This window comes from Symphalangus syndactylus, chromosome 18 (genome assembly GCF_028878055.3).
Source record: "Symphalangus syndactylus isolate Jambi chromosome 18, NHGRI_mSymSyn1-v2.1_pri, whole genome shotgun sequence".
In the NCBI taxonomy this organism is placed as follows: domain Eukaryota; kingdom Metazoa; phylum Chordata; class Mammalia; order Primates; family Hylobatidae; genus Symphalangus; species Symphalangus syndactylus.
This window is the reverse complement of record NC_072440.2, coordinates 105,347,628-105,370,943: the sequence shown is the minus strand read 5'-3', so window position 1 is coordinate 105,370,943 and position 23,316 is coordinate 105,347,628. Positions and strand designations below refer to the sequence as shown.

Below are 23,316 nucleotides of genomic sequence, written 5' to 3'. Positions count from 1 at the left end.
ATGCATGTAGGTCGTTCTTCCTCCAATGAGTTTATTCTGACACATTACTATAAATCAAGCTTTGAAAACGTTATGTGAAACATGTAATTCTTCATCTACAGAAGACATAGTTCATTTGTCGTCTGCTACAGAAAACTTCCCTTGGGGCATGTGAGCACCAGTGTTATGAGGGAAGGAGGATGAGGGTGAAGGGAACCGGCCTAAGGTCTTGTTAGTATCCCATTGTGCCCCGCCCTTGCCCCTTTTTGCATGGGGACTTTGAGGAGCCCCTCAGCCTCGTCCTGTGGCACCCTGCCCTGGAGCAGCCCCCGGTCTTGGGAGACAGAGTTGGTAGATCTCAGCCCCTGCCCCCTACTTCTGGGTAACTATGAGGCAGGGGTGTGACAGTGACTGTCTGAGTCCTCCATGGGATTAAGCATCCGTTAACAGTAGTGACTGGGGTGGTGAATCCTTCACTTGTACTTCATTCACTTCTTCACATCTACAACTGTTTCCTTGGCTCATGAAACTCACCTATTAAATAAATCACTTGCATAGGAATCATCGTCTCAGGCTCTGCTCTTGGGGAAGCCAAATTAAGATACTTCCATAGACTCCTTTGTTTTTCATGTACAAAATGAGGGAAAACTCAAAAGCTTGCTGGAAATATCAAAGGAATTAAAAGTTCGTGAACATCCTTCAAACCCAAAGCACTAAGCTACTTGACTTTGGAACTCCTGTTTCAGTGGACCTTCTGTTAGCATTTTAAGGAACAGTGTTTTTTTCAGAAACGGGTCACTGCGTGCAGTGAGTTGTTGATATCTATGAAGTAGGGGAAGTGGTGTCCTCTTCAGAGGATTCTTAATTCTGTGGGATTTGGCGTCAGTTGCTTTTGAATGGTATGTCTCTTCTGCTCATTACTCCCAGAATGGTATCATGTAAAACAGCCCAGTGTGGGCAGCCACCCTGTCCTTGCTGATCCTTCCTCAAGGACCTTCTCTTCTCTGGGCCACCCTTGAGAAGGCTAGGGGAGGTATGTTCTAAACTCTTCTGGTGTTCCGTATTTGCATTTGAAGGTACAGAAACAGAATATCCTGCAGGATGAGTTGCAAGTTAAAATACGTGGGCACAGTACTTTCTTCTATTATTTTGGTTGAAGGAGGGGAACAGTGAACACTTAGGGCCCAGAGCAGACAAGGTTAGAACAGACTCCTGGTGGGCGCAGCTGGCTTTGCCAGTGGCTCTTCACCTCCTCAGCTGGAACAAACCACTGATTTATTCTGGGAACACAGAACATGGCTCCAGTAATTGAAATGTGTTCTTGTGGCTGCGGCAGTCCTGGGGGCCTATGCCTGCTGGCCCATCGCCTGGTCTTGAAAAGAGCTTTGCTCCCCCTACTGGGATCAGTCTATTCTCATCACAAGAAACAAACACATTTGAGAAAACAAATCCTTTTCTCCTACCCTATAAAATAATACCCAGAATTACCTGTCAATGTGTTTTTTACAAATTTAGCCACAGTGTCTTGAAAAACACGTCAACTCTTCTTCAGGGCAAAGCAGGCACTGTGAACTTGGCGAGGGCATTGCCAGTGTCTCTTGGCATCATCCTCCTCAAGCATGACCGGTGGTCAGAGCCCACGGTGTTCTCAGGTGTTGTGTGTTCGGGCTGTCCCATTGAGTCCCTGCAGTGGCAGTGAGAGGTTGGTGAAATATGGGGGTTCCTACTGGTCAGATGAGGTCTCGGGCTCAGGGACACTGTGACCGTAGCACAGAGCTGCACCTCGAGAGTGCAGCATGTGGTCTCAGGGTGCACCCTGGTATACCGCCTCTCGGTCCAGGGCTGTAGCCAGTAGGTTAGGTAATACCCCATCCTTGGGGCTAAATATCAGTAGTGATGACGATAATGATGGCCATTCCTGTAGTGCTTCAATGCCATTACAGGCCTTGTTAGTAGGGTGCCACATCTGTTAACTTATTTAATCCTCATTATTCTGAATAGTGTTATGGGCTTAACTGTATCCCCTTAAAATTTGTATGTTGGAATCCTAACCCCCAGTACATCAGAGTGTGACCTTATTTGGAGAGAGGGCCTTTACAGTGGTAATCAAGTTTAAATTAGGTCATTGAGGTAGGCCCTAACCTGGGATGACTGGTGTCCATGTAAGAAGGGGAAACTGGGAGACAGAAGAAAGACGATATAAAGAGACACATATAAAGAGAAGATGGCCACCGACAAGCCAGGGAGAGGGGCCTGGAGCAGATCCTTCCTCCCAGCCTCAGAAGGAACCGACCCTGCCCACACCCTGCTCATGCTCCTGTATCTTCCACAAGTGTGAGAGAATACATTTCTGTTATTGGAGCCACTCGGTCTGTGGTGTTTGTCACTGCAGCCCCAGGAAACTAATAAAAGTACAGGCTGAGCATTCCTAATTCAAAAACTCCACTGAAATGCTGCAGTGTATGAAACATTGAGTGCTGACAATGCCACAGGTGAAAACGTTCATATTTGACCTCAAGTGACAGATTGCAGGCAAAATGCAGTCAGTCTTCCTTTCATGCACAAAATTGTTACAAATCTTTTATAAAATTATACCTTCAGGCTATATGTGTATAAGGTGTATATGGAGCAAAAGTGAATTTCGTGTTTAAACTTGGGTCCTGATATGGTTTGGCTTTGTGTCCTCACCCAAATCTTATCTTGTAGCTCCCATAATTCCCATGTGTTATGGGAAAGACCCGGTGGGAGATGATTGAATCATGGGGGCGAGTCTTTCCCATGCTGTTATCTTGATAGTCAATGGGTCTCATGAGATCTGATGGTTTTAAAAACAGAAGTTTCCCTGCACAAGCCCTCTCTCTCTTTGCCTGCTGCCATCCATGTACAATGTTCCTCTTTGCCTTTCACCATGGTTGTGAAGCCTCCCCAGCCATGTGGAACTGTAAGTCCAATAAACCTCTTTCTTTTGTAAATTGCCCAGTCTCGGGTATGTCTTTATCAGCAGCATGAAAACAGACAAATACACATCCCATCCCCAAGATATCTCATCAGGTATATGCAAATATTTCAAAATCCAAAACACTTCTGTCCCAAGCATTTTGGATGAGGGATATTCAACTGGTACCATTTTCCTCATTGTATACAGGAGAAAACTGAGGCTTGGAGAGGGAGGAACTTGCCCAGGTCCCTTCAGAGAGCAGAGGCTGCGGCGGACAGTGAGCCCAGGGTCTGTCCCAGTGTCCACACCCTCAGCCACCAGCTTCACCAGGAAGTGACTGGCACCTGCTCTCTGCACAAGCCACAGGAGTGCGTTATTCTCACCATCTGATGGCTTCTCCAGTGGCCTAGTCCTTCCTCCTGCAGCCCTCATTGCTGTTTGAAGTTTTGAACCAAATTTGTTGCCCCCAAAGCATGGCCTGCACCAAATTTAGTGCACAAAGTCTTGTGCAAAACTAAACTTTGAGAATATGAATTTTTCACACTAAAATCAATCGTCTTTACCTCGTTTTCCTTATTTGACACATTTTTCTTACTTTTTTTTTTGCAAAGTGTAACATACACCTTGTATGGCAAGTATAGAAAAACAGGAATGCTCAGTCACCTTGTCATTTTACTTTGTGGTGTGTGGTCACTGCGTTTCCTATTGTTCTTTGGCCTTGTCCTTGTTGCAGGAGCTCCAGCTGGTTGGACAGTAGCCTCTGGCTGGGGAGTCATGCCCAGGCCTCTCAGGGTGTGCTGCCGGCTTTGATATTCCTTCAGTTGTCTGGTTCCTTGAGTGGGCCTGCCTTCTTTTGACTGGAAGCCCCAGTAGGGGTGGTAGGGATGGTCAGGGTGTGGGGTCCCAGTGATCAGGCTGTCTAGTATACATGGTGATTCCAGTCTTCTTCAGCATGTCTGCCAGAAGGATCATAAATGTTGCAAAACTAAAATATGGAGCAAATCGGGTCATGGGTGAGTTAAGACTGAATAACATTGCATTCTGAGGTGGGATCTGGTAGACAGCATGCTGCAGTTTCAGGATCAATGAGAGATTTTTCCTTAACCCTTCTCTTTTGCAGTCTTCAGCTGTGTGGAACTTGCTAACATGGGGCAATCAGTTATTCTAGACACAGACAGCTCTGGCACCTGTGTGGGAAGCGGCAGCACTGCTTACCTGGGCCTTGGAATCCTGTCCTCGGATGTGCCATGTATCTGAGTGACATCAGATGAAGTCTTGGACAAAGGACTCCGTGGGCTCTCACTACTTCTGACCATTTTGTTTTTGGCATGGATTCAACTCCCAGTTTCCAGTTCCCTAAGCCTGCTTCTCTACTTTTCACTGGGACCTGGTATATTTCTCTACTGTGGGATAAGAGAGTATACAATGTTTATTTCTAGATTCCTGATTTTGTTCTTTTGAACCTAATGCAGTTTCCTTTCTAGTCTTTTCTCAATGGTTTGCAAAAAGCGGGGATTGCAGATTGGTTCGTGAATGGAGATCCTTGGAAGGGGAGTCTCATTTCTTCTCACATAGGCCCCTGGGGAGGAATTACTGTCTCCCCCCAGGGTTCCGATCCAGCCCATAACCTTATACAAGTAACTTCAAATCAAGCTGAAGCCACCTAAACCCACCCATTTCCCTTGAAGCCAGAGCAACAGCAAACAGCAGAGTGGATTCTAAGCTTAACTGATCTGCCTCCTCTTCTTTCCCTCCTCCTCATTCCAGGCCTGAATTGTGAGCACATGCTCAGTCATTTGCCAGGCAGATCTGAAGCAAGATTGAGTGACAATCTGAGATGCTGCTGTACTTCTTTGTTCAACTGTCAACCTTTGGGAGATAACTTTTCTCCTAGCTACAAAAGGGAGATTATATAACTTCTTATGCTAACCCCCACTTACCCTCTTTAACTGCACATGGCTTCAAGTGTTTATCACTAATTTTTTCCTTTATAGAATAATTTTTCAGGTGGATTGGGTGGAACAGAAATAGCCCCGGGGGGTTTGTTCCTCAGGCTAATTGCTGTTTCTTGGAGTGGGGCTGTGGGATTGGAAGATTCCCCTTGACAATCCTTTTCCTTTTCTGGTTCCCTCCCTTCCTGGCCTCTCTGGCACATAAATCATCTTACCTTAGAGATTTACTGTTTGGTGCACATGTTTCGCAGGACCATAGCTAACAAGGCAGCCAGCTGTTTCTCAGGGTTATGTTCCACCCCGGGGGTGCAGTGCATCCCAAGGAGGCCAAGGACTACGGTTCTGTTCCTGAGCCACATCCAGTCCCAAACTCGCAGAGAAAAGGACCTACAGAGGCTTGCACGTGGCAAAGCAGTGGCAACAGAGGCTTGCATGTGGCAAAGCAGAAGCTCCTCAGTAAAGAGTTCAGTTCTTTACTACAAAGGTGCACGCCCTCTAACAGTGGGGGATAATAGTTACAATAATGGTAGACACCAGCACCAGTGAAGCCCAAGAGACGGTCACGTTTATGGTTTGAAGAGTAGGATTCTGGAGCCAGATTGCCTGATTGAAGCTAGGCTCTTGGCATTTACTAATTTTGTGACATTGGACAAGTTGGGGAACTTTAAAGCCTCTATTTTCTTATCTATGAAATGGGGATGAACATGCCTACTTCACAGTTTACTGAAAGGATTAAATGAGGCAATATACAACTAATGCAGGTTCAGATGGTGCCTTAGTAACTGGAGCTGGTGTTAAGTGTAGGCGATTTGCCACAGCCACGTGGTTGGGTGTCTGAGCTGGGGTTCAAACTCAGTGGCTTCTGATCCCAGAAGATGCACACTTTTCAGTGTAGGATGTTGTGTCTAATATTAGGCTCACATGGTATCTTAGGATCTTTGGATAAAGAGACTTAGGTGCTTATCCTAAAATTGTCATTAACTGTTTAACCACAGATAGTTGGGTTAATTTCATTGCACTGCCTCCATTTCTCCTGTGTATTTCGGCATGTAAGGCCCTCGTATTGCCATCAAACACGCAGATTAAATGCTGATGGAAGGTGGCCCAGGTAGAACGTCCTCCTGGTCACTTCACAGTACAGGGTGGGCCTCTCTGCAGAAGGCCAGCCTGGCAGCACAGTGCACACTGGCTGCAGGAAGATAGGCCAGTGAGGATGAGGGTAGGAAAGGGCTTCACATCAGGACTAAGTCTTTGGAGTGGAAATGGAATTTTAGGAAAATTAACTTTGTTCCAATATTTACTAGAGAAAGGAGAAGATTGGAATGGTGAGACGGATTTTCACCACCCCTAGAAAATCATCAGTACCCGCCGTAGGGGTCGGCATATGGTCCATGGGCCAAATCCTGCTGCCTGTTTTCATAAATAAGGCTTCACAGGCACACAGCCATGCCCGTTGGCTTACGTGCTGTCTCTGGCTGCTTCGTGCCCCAGCGTCAGAGTGGTCTTTTCTACAGAGACCCCATGACCCACAAAGCCTGAAATATTTTCCATCTTGCTCTTAGCCAGAAGACTTTACCAATCTCTGGTCCACACTGTTACTGGACTTCAGGATAGCACATTGTTCACCACAGAAGGAAAGATGTGGAAATTAAGAGTAGGTGAGAATTCTGGAGGATCTAGATTTTTAGGCTATGGCTCATGCTCATTAATTCATCTTAGATTCGTCATTTAACAGCCCCACCTAGTTCGCAGCCTGTAAAGTGGGAGGGTGGAAGTTACAGACATACCTGCTCTCCAGGAGTGCTGAATAGTATAGATTTCTCAAGAAGGGAGAATGGCAGTTGTAGCGTGATCCTGCACATTGTCAAGATTATGGCTGCCTTATGACCATCGGCGCCACATGCATTCTAATTTTCAGAAAATAATTAAATACAGCATTGTGGTTCAGAGCATGGGGCTGGTTGCAGACTGCCGAGATCCATATGCTGTTTCCGTGTCCATGGTGGTGTGATATTCAACAAGCTTCTTAACCTTGCTATGCCCCAGTCTCCTTGTACCAAATGGGAGATAATAATACTACCTCACTAAGCTATTGTAAGATTAAGCGGCTTATGAGTTGGTGCACCTAGTAAGATCTTAATACATGTTAGCTATTATTAGTGCATAATTCTTGTTTGAATTAACACTGCTTTTTTTTTTTTCTTATGGGAAAAAGACAAGCCTCCCTGAAAGGCTGGCACTGTGAAAGTAAGTCAGACTTTACTTACTTATTGTGAAAGTAAGTCTTAACATTCACATTGCCGTGAGCTGACCAACCTTGTCTAACTCTTAGCTCTTGACAGGCAGATGCATCAAGGACGTTGCACCTTTTGACAGTAAAATACATTTCAGATTTTTTATTAAGAAGAGACATGTAGGGGAGCCTCCATATGCTGACATTTTTGGAACTCCGAGTTAGCTCAGAGACAAAAAATTAATTAAAATATTATTTGGAATTTTTTTGGTAATTTATACAATACTAAAATACATTTCCTAACTTTCTTTGAGTAGCCAAATAGATGTATAGAATGAGTAGGCATGATTGCTTGGTTATGACCGGAAAAGAAGTTAGAGACCATCTGTTTATTCTGAATGATTATAATGGCATTTATTTTTATTAAAATCTTTGTGATTTTTAAATATTCACGTGTATTAGTCCATTTTCATGCTGCTAATAAAGACATACCCAAGACTGAGAAACTTACAAAAGAAAGGTTTAATTGGACTGACATTTCCATGTGGCTGGGGAGGCCTCACAATCATGACAGAAGACGAAAGGCACATCTCACATGGCGGCAGACGAGAGAAGAGAACTTGTGCAGGGAAACTCCCATTTGTAAAACCATGAGATGTCGTGAGACCCATTCACTATCACAAGAACAGCACGGGAAAGACCCACCCCTGTGCTTCCCACTGGGTCCTTCCCATAACGTGTGGGAATTACGGAAGCTACAAGATGAGATTTGGGTGAGGGACACAGAGCCAAACCCTTTCAGCATGTGATTCACACTCCAACTTCTTTAAAGGTATATATTGAGAATCCAACTGGCACCTGTGCCTGTTCATTTGCTCCACTGTCCAGCCCTCCCCGCCATGTTAAGTAACTCCTTTAGTGAAAATCTTGGATATTCGGCAAGATGCAGTGGCTGACGCCTGTAATCCCAGGACTTTGGGAGGCTGAGGCAGGCACATTGCTTGAGATCAGGAGTTTAAGACCAGCCTGGGCAACAAGTTGAAAGCCCATCTCTGCAAAAAATACAAAAATTAGTCAGGTGTGGTTGTGGCACAGGCCTGTGGTCCCAGCTACTTGGGAGGCTGAGGTGGGAGGATCCCCTGAGCCCAGGAGGACAGTGCTGCAGTGAGCCAAGATTGCGCCACAGCACTCTAGCCTCAGTGACAGAGTGAGACCCTGTCTCAAAAAATAAAAGAATCTCGGATATCCATGCAGTGTTTATTGATGTGAATACAAATAAGTACACGAAGTTTATCGTAGGATATGTGCTGTTCTATGCTTTGCTGTTTTCACTTAACACATTTTGCAGATCTTTCCATTTGAATGCATAGAAGGCTTTTTCATCCTTTCTTCAGCGGCACAGTATTCCATTGTGCAAGCCTTCCGTGGTTTAGTCCGCAGCCTGTTACTTGGGTTGTTCTTAGTCTTCTGGTATGACAAGACCCCAGTGATTAACTTCCTCCACTGGGCACATGCCTGGAAGTGGGATTACTAGGGTACATGTACTAAACCTTTGGTAGATATATTGACATATTCCCCATTTCATGTGTTATATCATTTTGAACTGCAACCAGTAAGGTGTGTGAGTAATAGTTGACCTACAGCCTCCCCAACAGAGTTTGCCAAATATTTGAATTTTTGCCAACTTGATGGTTGGGGAATGGCATCTTGATATAGTAAGAGTGAATTTCTCTTCTTATAAGTGTGTTTGTTTGAGGGCCACTTTTCTTTTCCTGTGAATTTTATCTTGTTCCTTGATCATTTTTTATTCAACTGTTGCTCTTTTACTTCTCAATTTATTAAGTTATGTATGTATTAAGGAGAATAACTCTTTGGGTACATTTTGCAATGTTTTTCATTTTGTTATTTATTTTAACTTTCCTTGGTTTGCAGAAGTTTTTGAAATTTATATATATATATAAGTTTCATATATATAAAACTATATAAATTTCATCTATAACTATATATGTCATATACATTTCATATGTATATAAATTTATTATATATACATTTCATATATAAACTTTATATATAATATGAATATTGCACAAAGAAAAACAGTTGCTCCTCACTCTCATAAGAAATGATTTTGTGTGACTATGTATTACCCTTTTCTTTGTCTATGGTACCATCATAATGAACAGATGGGTTTTATGCTTACTTTTCACCTACCAAAATTATACCAAAAGGCCATTGGTTAATCCTGCAAAATGTGATTCTATAATACATATTTTTCCTTTTTTTAAAAAACTGGTCTGATATGCCTTTGAAAATATTATATTCATGCACTTACAGCTTTTTAATATTACAGACAATGCTGTAATCCACATTTTCATGCCTGCAATTATTTGTTGAATGGATGAAATTCCCAGAAATTGGGCTTCTTGATCAAGGAATTAAAAAAATTTAAGTTCCTTGATAAATATTACGCATTCCCTCTCAAAAGTGTTATTTCATTGTATGTTACCATTAGCCATGTTTAATGCTTTCTCTAAGACTATAACCAAGTTATTACAATTTTTTAAATGTCCAGTTGATTTTATAGGTGGAAAATAAGCCCTATCATTCTCCACATGAGTAAAGCAGGATGCAGAGAGCTTAGGAGATGTGCCAGGATCCCAGGGCTGGCAGGAGGCAGGCCCAGGGCTGGAAGCCAGGCCTCCTTGTTCCCAGGGAGGGAAAGCTGCATATGCCTTTTGAGTTAATGACACGAAAGCACAGACAACTGGACATGGTTCTTTTGAACATTGTAACATCAATTCATTGGGACCAAATCAACACTGAGCATCAGTATTCAGTGTTTAATGCACATTTTAATTTCACTGCAGAGAGGATCACACCTCATTACTAGCAGTTATTGAGTCCACTCAGTAAATATTTACTTTCTACATGTAGTACATTATACCAAATAGTTGATATCGTATGGGCATAAAATGATCCCTGTTACTGGGAAACTTCTGGTGCAGGAGAAGCAGTAAACCTTTTATTGCTGTTACAGGAGCTTTCTCCCAGGCAGCGAGCTTTAGAGTGTCCATTAAACTTTACTGACCAATTTTTTATGGAACGCTTCCTCTATGCTTGCACTGTTATAAATTCTTGGGATAGAATAGTGAACCAAGCAAATAAAAACTACTGCCCTCATGGGGTGTCTATTCTGGAAAGACAAAAAGAATATAAACAAGAGAAATAAGTTATACAGTAGACAGTACTAAGCCTATTGTTTTAAAGAGAAAATGAAAGCATAGATGGTAGTGAGTGTCAGGGGGAGCTTTTGGGGAGTTTGCATTTAAGATACATCACCCTGGAGTCATTGGAAGTTTCCATCTGGGAGACGTCTTGTGAAATAGTGTCCTTGGTGGGTATGTGGTCAGCTTGGGGAACCCATAGAACTGCATCACAGCCCCACTCCTCATCCTCAACAGGGGCGAGTAGACCAGGAGAGGAGAGGAGGTGTAGGCACCCTTGTGAGGTAAAGGTGCCTATGGTCCTGCATAGCCCTGGAGGACGTGACCTTACTTCTTTCTGGAATGACAGGAAGCTCCTAACAGGACTATGTGTCAGAGGCCTACGATGGCCTGCGAATGTGGAAAACATGGTTGGATATGGTGGGTTCTATTGTTTTTGGTGCTGTAATTCTATATTAATGATGCTCAAGTGACCAAGGACTTGTACTCTCTTAAGAGCACATAATCCCATTAGGCCCATTATCATTTCAACAAGATCCTTCCTGGGAACAGACTTCTAGACAGCCCATGTCTGTTCTTTGTGACTGGTGCCTCCAAGCTCAGGGACACCTTGTAAAGGTTCCAGGGGTGAAAACCCAAGTTCGAACGTGGGGCTGGAAATAATTACTCCATACAGACTTGTGTTATTGTGGGTATTCCCAGCAGGAATGTTTCCTGCCTTGAAGACTGTTCCCAGGTTGCCAGGGTTTTCTTGGGAATAATTTGAAGTTGACATCTCTGTTTCCCTCCAGGAAAGGTTGCATCAGTTTATGTGATCACATTCAAGTCCCTTGAGGCTGGACTCAGAACTAAGCTGAATGCTCAGGAAACAAGTAGTCTGGTTCTGCAGTCTGAGCCTGGACCCTGTCTGTTCGGAGGCTTTCCTTCTCTCTCTGTGAATATTCTCTTTAGAAGAAAGCTCTCTTTCTGCACCTGTGGGGATCATCACCACCATGTCAGAACTAATTCTGAGTAAGTTCTGTGGTTTGTTTTTATAGCTAACAGAGCTTCCCATTGTTGTCCAGCAAAGGGATGGAGCATTGGATGGGTGAGGATTGGCGTCCAGGAGAAAGGGTGGCATGAAGGGTCCACAGTCCTGCAGTGACCACGTATCTCTGCCCAACTTCTGGGCTGCCTCTCTGTCTCATGAGCTCATCTGCACTTGGTGGTCTCTGCAGCCAGGGTCAGAAAGTAGAGAGATAGGGGCAGCCTTGTGTGTTTCCTGAGTGCCTATTGGAGTCTGAGTTCTAGAATAGTGGGTGAGGGGCTGGGGCAGGGGCTGAGCCTTGTGGATCTGAGGGATGTTGGACAGAGATGTCTCTTCTGAATGAGTGGGAGGCGCTGCTGTGGGTTGACCCTGAGCCTATGGTCTTCAGTCTTGGCCAAGGCTGTAGGGATCATGTGGACTTCCTCACAGGGAGGGTGGGAGATGCAGATGAGATGAGATATTTTTTTCCTGGTTATTAGGACAGGCAGTCTCCAGCATTGGCTGTGAGGGAGGCAGAGGTGCTTTCTGTGTGATTATGACTGGGGAAGTTGAGCACTGGATTTATCTCTGCATCCTAGCCAACTAAATGGTCTCTCGTTGCCATTGTTAAACCAAAGCCCTGTTTAATACCTAGAAGACTCTGTGATGAAACAGACATTCTTCTCAGGTGTGAAAAGTTAAAAATCATTGGCTTTTTTTTCCTGAGGGTGGCCTCTTTAGTATTTCTAAAGGTGAAACAATCAGATTAGCAATTACATCTTTGGTGGGGGACCAGAAGTTATTGTTTATGAATGAACCTTCCAGGCTCCACAGAAGCCTCCAGGGTGATGTGTACATGAAAAGAATGTGGGGTTCATAAGTTGAGAGACTTAGGTTTAAGTTCTGAATTTGCCACTTATTACCCAGGGACTTTGGGCAAATTGTGCATCCCTCTTAAACCTCAGTTCTTAATCTGTTGCATGAAGATAATTGAGTTAATGTATTCGTTCATTTTCACACTGCTATAATGAGACTACCTGAAACTGAGTAATTTATCAACAAAAGAGGTTTAATTGAATCAGTTCTGCATGGCTGGGGAGGCCTCAGGAAACTCACAATTACGGCTGAAGGTGAAGGGGAAGCAGGCACCTTCTTCACAAGGCAGCAGGAGAGAGACCACTTGCAAGGGAAATTGCCACTTTTAAACCATCAGATCTCATGAGAATCTCACTATCCTGAGAACAGCCTGGGGGAAACTGCCTCCATGATCCAGTCACCTCCCATCAGGTCCGTTGTCCTTCAACACACGAAGATTACAATTTGACATGAGGATTTGGGTGGGGACACAGAGCTAACCCATGTAATTCCACCCCAGCCTCTCCCAAATATCAAGTCCTTTCCACATTTCAAAACCAATCATGCTCTCCAACAGCCCCCCCAGAGTCTTAACTCATTCCAGCATTAACCCAAAAGTCCAAGTCCAAAGTCTCTTCTGAGACAAGGCAAGTCCTTTCCACCTAAGAGCCTGTAAAATCACAAGCCATTTAGTTACTTCTAAGATATACTGGGGGTACAGGCATTGAGTAAATGTTCCCATTCCAAATGGGAAAACTTGGCCAAAACAAGGGGGCCAGAGGCCCCATGCCAGTCTGAAACCTGGCCAGGCAGTCATTACATCTTAAAGCTCCAAAATCACTTTTGATTCCATGTCTCAAATCCTGGGCATGGTGATGCAAGGGGTAGGCTCTCTCAGCCTTGGGCAGCTTTGCCCCTGTGGCTCTACAGGGTATAGCCCCTGCAGCTGCTTTCACAGGCTGGCATTGAGTGCCTGCAGCTTTTCCAGGTGTCCAGTGCAAGCTGTTGGTGGATCTACCTTTCTGTGATCTGGAGGACAGTGGCCCTCTTCTCACAGCTCCACTAGGCAGTGCCCCAGTGGAGACTCTGTGTGGGGGCTCCAATCCCACCTTTCCCTTCCACACTGCCCATGGAGGTTCTCCATGAAGGCTCTGGCCTGCAGCAGACTTCTGCCTGGACATCCAAGCAATTCTATACATCCTCTGAAATCGAGGTGGAGGCTTCCTAAGCTTAACTCTTGCCTTATGCACATCCACAGGCCCAACATCACATGGAAGCTGCCAAGGCTTAGGGCTTGCACCCTCTGAAGCAATGGCCTGAGCTGTACCTTGGCCTCTTTTAGCCACAGCTGTAGCAGCTGGAACCTAGGGTGCCATGTCCCAAGGCTGCACAGAGCAGCTGAGGCCTGGGCCTGGCCCACAAAACCATTTTTTCCTTCTACACCTCCAGGGCTGTGATGGGAGGCGTTGCCTTGAAGATCTCTGAAATACCCTGGAGACATTTTCCCCCATTGTCTTAGTGATTAACATTCGGCTTCTCGTTATTTATGCAAATTTCTGCACCTGGCTTGAATTTCTCCCCAGAAAATGTTTTTTTTCTTTTTTTACTGCATGGTCAGGCTGCAAATTTTCTAAACTTTTATCTCTGCTTTTTTTTTTTTAAAAAAAACATAAGTTTCAATTTCATATCGTCTCTTTGTGAATGCATATAACTGTGTGCTTTCAGGAAAAGCCAGGTCGCATCTTGATGCTTTGCTGCTTAGAAATTTCCTCTGCCAGATACCTTAAATTATCTCTCTCAATTTCAAAGTTCCACAGATCTCTAGGGCAGGGGGAAAATGCCACCAGTCTCTTTACTAAAGCATAGCAAGAGTGACCTTTGCTCCAGTTCCCATTAAGTTCCTCATCTCCATCTGAGACCACCTCAGCCTGAACTTCATTGTCCATATCACTGTCAGCATGTTGGTCAAAACCATTCAACAAGTCTCTAGGAAGTTCCAGACTTTCCCACATCTTCCTGTCCTATTCTGAGCCCTCCAAACTGTCCCAACTCTGCCTGTTACCCAGTTCTAAAGTTGTTTCCACATTTCCAGGTTATCTTCGTAGCAGTATGCCACTCCTGGTACCAATTTTCTATATTAGTCTGTTTTCACACTGCTATAAAGATACTACCTGGCCCACAGGTAGTAATTTATGAAGAAAAAAGGTTTAATTGATACACAGTTCCCCATGAGGCTGGGGAGGTCTCAGGAAACTTACAATCATGGCGGAAGGCAAAAGGGAAGCAGACACCTTCTTCACAAGGCGGCAGGAGAGAGAGCGCACAGGGGAAACTGCCATTTTTAAAACCATTAGGTCTCGTGAGATCTCCCTCACTATCACTGGAACAGCATGGGGGAAACTGCCCCTATGATCCAGTCACCTCCCACCAGGTCTGTTCATGGACAGATGAACTGGGGATTACAATTCGAGATAAGATTTGGGTGGGGACACAGAGCCAAATCTTATCATTGACTTCACATGAGTGGCAAAATATAAAGTAATACAGAATAGAGATATTAGTAAACCTTGCAGCTACTCGTAAGTGTGTTGCAATGTGCTGTGTGTCATTATTTGATCAGAAGATGGGTGCATTAGGTACATGGGGACTTCTTTATTTTATCAATGGAGGGAGAGCGCCCATCACATTTACTTGGCTCCATGGTTGTTGAAGAGGAATTGCCCTCTTCACACCAAGGAAGGAGGCATTGCCTGATTCACACTAGTGTTTTTTTCTTCCTAGATAACTAGGCAATAAAGAAAATAACAAACTATAGCAATTATTTGTATTCGAATAGATTTTTTAAACAGTTGGATGATAAGACTGACTCCCTGATGCAGCTTAACATTTTTCCTTCGGAGAAAAAACAACAAATACATAAGCCGATGTCAAGTATGTCAGAGAACGGCTGTGAGGTAAAAGGAAGAGGGACAAGGGAGAGAGTGGTGAGAGCCCTGGCCGTGTCTGTAGCAATCAGACGATTGAGAAAGTGGCAACTTCATGGATCCTGGGCCAGTGTGCTTTGGAGAACATCAAGCTTGGTGACATTATTATCACAGTCATCTTCCTGCTGCAGTAGCATTGGGATTCTTTGGGTTTCTGTGCTTGTTTTCTAAAAAGAGGGATCTTTTAATCATTCTCACACCTTTAGTACATTGGAAAATAGCTGAGGCCCCGTGAAATGGAATGCCACAGCTTTATGATTTGCTTGTCATTCCCAGTGAGCTCTGGCTGTACCTAAATGTAGAAATAAGAATCTGCAGAGAGCCTAGGAAAGGCTTTTGTCCTAGAGGTGCTACAGTTTCCAGGTCCGTGAATACCACATGTTCTTCGATCATATTTGCTGGCCTCTCCCATGCTTGTGCTGCTGGCTGTCAGATGTTACTGCTTCCTTTGCTAAAGATACCGTCTCCATTACCAGGAGGACACGGTGTTTGCAAGTCTCCTTTCTTGCGTGAGCTGTTTGGCATGCTTTAAGTGGTAGAAGGGGAATTTAAAGGCTTCAGTTTTCTTTTCTATAAGAAGTCTTCTGGAAGCTGTGTGTGTGCCCTGGGCCCTCTCCCTGGCTCCAGGCTGTTGTCTTTCTAGAACAATCCCTGGGGGACTGTGGATCTCTATGAGCTCAGATTCTAAGAGGAGACAGTGCTGACTTGCCCTACAGCCTTTTTATCTGGTAGTGAGGTTTACAGTCAGCATCACGCCTCTGGCCATCCTGTCACTGGATGGAGCCGAAATCGCTAGTCCTGTCTCTTCTTCCTTTCTGATGGCAGAGGATGCTAGAGGGCTACTTATTCTTATGCAGATCTTAAGTGACATTTTCAGGATGCAGGAGGCTACAGTCCACTGCTTTGGTCCTGACCTCTCACCCACTCTCCTGGAGGATTTCTGGCAGGAGTTTCCTGACTGTTTGTGAGCCTTGTACTGGAATCCTCCTGTGTGGGCCCCCACTGTGTCTGTCTACCTTATAGCAAAGGAGAGGCTGAGGCTCAGGGGGACTCGGCGTTCCCACAGCCATGCAAGCAAACGATGGTGACCCTCCTGACATCACCACAGACGTGCTCCTCCCCAGACGTCTCAGATGGCAGCTCCGTCCTGCTGCCTACGTAGGGCAGAAGCCTTGGAGACACCCTTGACTCCTCTCTTTCTCCCGCACCGATCTTGAAACTGCACATTCTGAGCAGCTTCTTTTTCAAAGTGTATCCAGAATGTGACTAGTTGCCATCAGCCCTGTTTGTCATTGGGCCATGTTGGACAATCCCCATCTTGTCCGTGGATGATTGCAGTCACCTCCCAATGGGCCACTGTGCTCTGCATTTTTCCAGTGCATTGGGGTGCTCAATGCACAGTCTTAGCCCCAGCTCCCTCTCCCTGCCTCATTTTTCCACTGAGCCTGCATAGTTCACAAGCTGTGTATCTTACTGATTTATCTATTTATTTTCTGTCTCCTGGCTAGAGTGTAAGTTTCTCGAGGGTGGGAATATCTGCCTATTCTGTTCACTGTTCACATTTCCAGCAAGGAGAGCACTGCCTGGAAGCAAGTTTCTTTTTTCTTTTCTTTTATTTTTTTCCAAGACGGAGTCTTGCTCTACCATTCAGGCTGGAGTGTAGTGGTGCAATCTCAGGTCACTGCAACCTCCGCCTCCTGGGTTCAAGCAATTCTTCTGCCTCAGCCTCCCGAGTAGCTGGAATTACAGGCTCCCACCACCACATCTGGCTAATTTTTGTATTTTTAGTAGAGATGGGGTTTCACCATGTTGGCCAGGCTGGTCTTGAACTCCTGACCTCATGATCTGCCCACCTCGGCCTCCCAAAGTGCTGGGATTACAGGCGTGAGCCACCGTGTCCAGCCCCAAGTTTCTTGAATGATTGGAAGGATGTCTCTGTCTTTTGTTGTAGCATGTGGGAATAACTATTTACTTTTAACTCGTGTTTTATTCGTCTTAACGGCATTGCTATACATTGGGAAAATAGGAGTGCATAAGTGTATTTATGTTTTCCTGATGGTGCAGATCCTGAAGATTCCCAACCTTTAGGACTTGATGTGGTCCTGACATGCAGGGGTGCCTCTAGCACCCAAGGCCAGGATCATTTTCCTCTCTTTGTTATTTCAGACCATGCGTGGGGTCCACTCGCGCAGCCCACTGGGTTTTGTCTCCAGAGTCTGCAGATATGTTTGCCTCCCTCACTGGAAGTGTAAAGCAGCTGTTATCACCCCATAGAGTTCATTGTATTAGTTTATTCCTCTCTTTCAGTGTTTCCTGTGCTCTCTTCTATTCACTGACCAGTTACTAGAAAGCAAAGACAAAATCAAAATAAACTTCACATAAGAAATACAGGACTTGGTGGAACAGGAAATCTTCTCTATGTATTTGAAATACATAATTTTCTGGGCAGATGGCCAAATAAAGCTGTGGCTTAATACTGATAAATGAAAGGTGATTCCACGGGACTTCCCCAGGTTTCTTTGAACAGATTTAGTGTCATTTTGCATGTTTTAATTCACCTCCCTCCCCCCCCCCTTTTTTTTTTAACAATGGGAAGATTGTCAAAGGCAGCTGCTTTAGAGAAAAAGGGCTTTGATTATTATTATTAGACAGTGCTCCCTTGGTGGCCATTCTGCTCTGGTTGGCTTTTGTAATCCCTTGTGTAGAACAGTATTTAGAACTTTCTAGGCACCTAATTCTGGTTTGCTCAATAACTGATTATGAGTAAGTGGAAGGATTAGGGGCTTGTAAATGTTGGAATAAGGAATGGAGGAACCTCTGGAGTAGGAATTGCAGGTGAGTTCTTCGGGAGGTGGATGTGGAAGGTTTAGATGATTTAATAGACGGAACACACCTCGAGCCACAGGTGTAGCATGCGCCCTGAAATTGGTATGTATCAATGGGGTTTTCAAATCGGAAAGCATGTTTTATCTTTATCACTCTCTTACTTTGAGATCAGTTCTCCTACCTGTGTGGAAGAGGCCTCTCACTGAGAGCAGAGTCACAGGTTTTCATGTGTGCAGAAGGAGTGAAGGCTGCACAGGTTTAGAGAAAGGACGGCTTAGAGGACTCCGGGAAGCCAGCTCTCCCAGCGAGCATCCTGCGGTTGCAGATGAGGCCACTGTTCCATGAAGGTACAGTGACAGCCTCAGGGTCACATGGTCAGTCATTCCCAAAGCTTGCAATAAAACCCAGTTTTGTTTTTTTTTTTTTAAAGCTTATGGAGGCCCATTTCCACCCGATTTCCTCCTCCTTACTGCGTTACCTCCGTTATGTCTTCTTCCATTAGCTCAAGGGATTGACAAGCTCCAAACACAGAAATTTCCCAGGCTTGTTGCTTAGCAACAAGGTTTCTGTTTGGGGCCTTGAAGGAGACAGCCATTGTGCCCGGCCTGCCCCCTTGTTGAGCTGGCCAGAGGCCTGTTCCTAAGCCACCCTCAAGATCAGCAAGTACTGACCTGAAGGAACTGAAGAAACTGCAGATGACCAAATAGACGAGTCTCCCACACCCCACAGTGGCTCTTTGTTTAACAGAGTGTGATTAAGATCACTTCAGGGCAGGAACCCCGTGGCCCACTGCTATTCAAGGTTTATCATAGATGTTCATCTGTATATCTCCTGCTGCTTTTTCTTTGTGTTATGTCTGACAGAGAGAGACACAGAGAGAATGACTATGTCCCTAGCGAAAGTTTTGCAATAAAACAGTAAGGGTAGTTCATTATCTGATAGAAGGAAGTGGGGTTGGGGTGAGGGGCAGGATTGCTGTGACTTCTCAGCAAATCCCTAAACAGCTCAGAATGAGGGAATTATCTCTAAAAAGAAAGAGGGATGATCCAAACATCCCCCTTCAACTCTAAATTTAATGAGTTGATGTTTGATTTTGACAGCATTGCTCTCTGGTAGCCAAAGTGTAATGTTTATCTGGGCAAATACATTAGTGTTGAAATAATAGGCCCTTTGTGTCTTCCTCTGCATCTCATTCCCGGATGGGGGTCAGAACGCGTGGCTGTGTCTGGGCCCTCTGTGGGAAACCGGCCATGATGTTGAAGCCACAGAGAAACGTTCAAGTTTGTGTGTGGAGTGTTTTATCAGCACTCTGGGGAATGGCTGCATCAACTGTTTTGGTCTTAGAAATAAAGAGTGAGTTTCCTGCCATGAATAGCAATTGTTTTCCAAGCCAGGTGGCCTGCAAGAGAGGCTGCCTCCAGAAGCTGGTCTGCAGATCTGCGGGGGCCAGGAAGGAGGCGTCTCGGGGCCACACCCGGGGCAGTGTTGGATGCTTCTCTAAGGTCATTTTCAGCAGGATTTCTGGGGTGTGTGTGTGTGTGTCCCTGTCAGATCACAATTCTGTCCTCTCTGTGGCCCTACTGTGGGACGTACAGACTTAAGAATGCTCTGATGGGGTGGAGGGAGAAGCACAGGGCTCTGCGTGGAGGTCGCCCGGTCTACGAAAGAAAACAGTTCCACGTAAGTAGACTTTCTGCTCACTTACCCTGTATATTGTAGTGTCCAATTATGGATGCTGTCCTCTGCAGTTGAGGTGCTCCCAATGGCTGACCCTTCACCCTCACCTGCAGGTGTAGGTGCAGATAGAAAGTAGAAAGCACCCAAGACCTCCACTTGGTGCCAGTCTGTGGCTGTTTCTCTAGTGAACCTGTCTCTATCTGGCCCTGTGCTCAGAAGGTGGGCGCCCTTCCTCTGGCCCCTGGATTCTTCCTTGTTGATTGTGTATGTTCTTCTCCGTACTCCTGCAAAATCTTAATTTAGGGAAATCTGTTATATTGAAATGACTAAGAGCAGCTTTCTTTCTTTTCTTATATTTCGTACGAAGCTTTAATGCTATGCAGTAGTGCTTGAGAAAGTGTTTTATGGGCTCCTTGGGCCCTTCTGTGTACCTTTCTTGGACTGTGACGGTATTCATTAGCATACCAAAAGCCACAAGAAGTTTAAAATGCTGAAAAATAAGCGAACTAATCTGTTTAACTATATTTAATTTAGTGTTTCTCAGATTTTTAGTGTCAAAGTGTTTCATTTAAAAATAAACTTTTATTTTAGGGCAGTTTAGATTTAGATTTACAGATTTAGTTTTAGATTCAGATTTAGATGGACCGATATAGATTTAGATTTAGAAAATGACGCAGGTAGTACAGAGAGTTCCCATAAACCTCATGCCCAGCCTCTCCTGTTAACATCTTGCATTAGTTTAGTACATTTGTCACAATATTAAACCAGTACTCTTATGTGCTTATCAATTCAAGTACCCTGTTCATTCCAGTTTCTTGAGTTTTTACCCAGTGTCCTTCTTCCGTTCCAAGTTCTCTCATTGCATTTAGCGGTCTTGTCTCCTTAGATTCCTCTGCACTGGGACAGTTTCTCAGGCTTCCATTGAAGACTTTGACAGTTTTTGATTAGGAATTTTGTAGAATATTCTTGAATTGGGATTTATTTGATGCTCTTCTCATAAGAAGACGGGTTATTGGTTTTGAGAGGAAGATCCTAGAAGTGAAACCTCATCACATCCTGGTGGGGTGTGGTCACCGTCAACACCATCCGTGTGCACGGTCACCCCTGATGCTGTTGGGGTCACCTCACTGAGGCAGTGTTTGTCCTTTGCACATGTGTGAGCTCCTTTTTCCACCCTTTTCTAAATTACACTCTTTGGAAGGAATTCATTCTCTACAGCCCACTTCAGAATGAGGAGTTAGGCTCCACCTCCTTGAGGGTGTAGCATCTACGAAAATTACGTGGAATTTTTCTGCATGAGAGATGTGTCTTTTCCCTCATTTATTTATGTGAGTATGGGCTCATGGGTATATATTTTCTGTTCTGGGCGGTAATTCATGCTACTCTGTTGCTCTGTTTTCTTCAGCTACAGCCACTGGGAGCTTTTTCAGTTGTCTCCTATACTGTTTGGACATCCTCCAGCTCAACTTGAATGTCCTGCCCCAGTCCTAGAATCAGCTGTTTGTCCAGTGAACCCTAGTTTCGGTAACTGGAACATTGTGTTAGAATCAAGATCTGGGCACTAGATGTGCTTGTTGAAAACTAGGATGTCATTCCTTCTGTGCCCTGTCAGCTGCTAGAACAAGGAAACATATGTATATACACTAACCAGTGTGTGCACACAAATCTGTACATATTTCTTTATGTAGCCACCTGAATCTGTATTAAGCTAAACATGAGTTCCTACTGATGAGGCCAACTCTATTCCATGAGCACCCTTGCTTATCTGAGACCTTCCACTCCAACAGTGAGAAACCTGGATCCCACTCTCTGCCATCCCTTTACTTATTTGTTCCTTTCCAGTGTAAAGGGACAGTGGCTTCAGAATTGTTAACTCATGCCCTGCAGCAGGCAGCTCCGTCACCTGGAGAGCAGTGCTTATGAACTTGGCCATTGTTATTACAGGTTCGGCTCATTCCCGAAATTATTCCGGTCAGCACCTTTCCCCCACCCGCTTTTCATACAGATAGAACCTTTGTTACAGTCTGCATTCCATCCTGCCATGCCCCTGACCTCCTCAACGATTTTTTTTTAAGTTGCATGCATTAAGGATCACCCTTTGTAAAGTTCTGCTTTATGGGTTTTGATAAGTGCAGAATGTCACATATCTATTATTACAGTATCATACAGAATAGTTTTATTGCCCTGAAAACGCCCTGTACTCACCCATTCAAGCCTCCTCTGCTCTCCCAGCCCTCCCGAAGACACCAGTAACCACTGATGTGTTTGCTGACTAGGGTTTTGCCTTTTACGGAATGTCATATAATTAGAATCATACAGTAGGTCCCCTTTTCTTAAAAAAAAAAAAAAAGAAGAAAAAAGACCTTATTTTTTTATAACACTTTTAGGTTCAAACCAAATTGAACAGATAATACAGAGTTTCCATACACCCATCCCGACATACACACAATTAGCTATTAACATCCCATATCACAGTGGCACATTTGTTAACATGAATGAATATACATTGATCAGCATTCTCTCCCAAGGTTCATAATTTCCTATGGTAGTCAGTTGGGGTTGCTGTAACAGAATACCATTGACCACGGGGCTGAAACAACAGAAATTTATTTTTTTGCAGTTCTGGAGGCTGGAAGTCTGAGAGGAGGGTGCCAGCGTGCTTGAGTTCTGGTGAGGACATCCCCCTGGCTTACAGAGGCTGCCTTCTTGCCGTGTCCTCACATGGCCAAGAAAAAGCATGGGAGCTCTCTCATCCTCTTTCTGTAACTCCAGTCCTGTTGGATGACGGTCCCACTTTTATGAGCTCATTTAACCTTAATTCCTTCCTAAAGACTATATATATTTACACACACACACACACACACACACACACAGGTATATATATATAATATAGATAATATAACATAATATATATTATATAATATAACATTTATATTATGTAATATATATTATAATACAAAATATATATTATATAATATATAATATAACAGCATATATATTATATATAACAGCATATATATTATATAACATATATGATATAACATATTATATATATTGCTATATACATATATAGAGAGAGAGATTGCTACACACATACACACACATACACATACACACACATAGATATAGATATATAGACTTCTAGATGTGCTAAATCTCCAAATATAGTCCCAATGGGAGTTTGGGCTTCTACATACAAATTTGCCAGGGGGATAAAATTTGGTCCATAGTTTACGCTAGGTTTCACTCACCCTTAGTGCTGCACATTCTGTGGGCTTTGACAGGTGGATAATGACATGTAGTCACCATTACGGTTCACACTGAATAGTTGCTCTCCCCTAAATACTCTCTGTGCTCTACCTGATCATCCCTTCCTCTCCATGATCCCTGGCAACCACTGATCTTTTTATTGTCCTTATAGTTTTGTCTTTTCCAGAATGTCCTAGAGTTGGGATCATATGTGTGTAGCCTTTTCAGATTGACTTCTTGCATGTAGTAATAAGCCTTTAAATTTCTTCCATGTCTTTTCTTGGCTTGATGGCTTATTTTTTCAGTGTCGAATAATATTCCACTGCCTGGATATACCATAGTTTACCCATTCACCTACTGAAAGACAGCTCGATTGTTTCCAAATTTTGGCAG

General features: G+C 44.1%; 1 protein-coding gene across 12 annotated transcripts in view; it reads left to right on the top strand.

Annotated features, from left to right (window-relative positions):
- RNF144A (ring finger protein 144A) overlaps positions 1–23,316 on the top strand; it is a 163,486-nt gene that overhangs the window by 50,140 nt on the left and 90,030 nt on the right. The window lies entirely within an intron of this gene.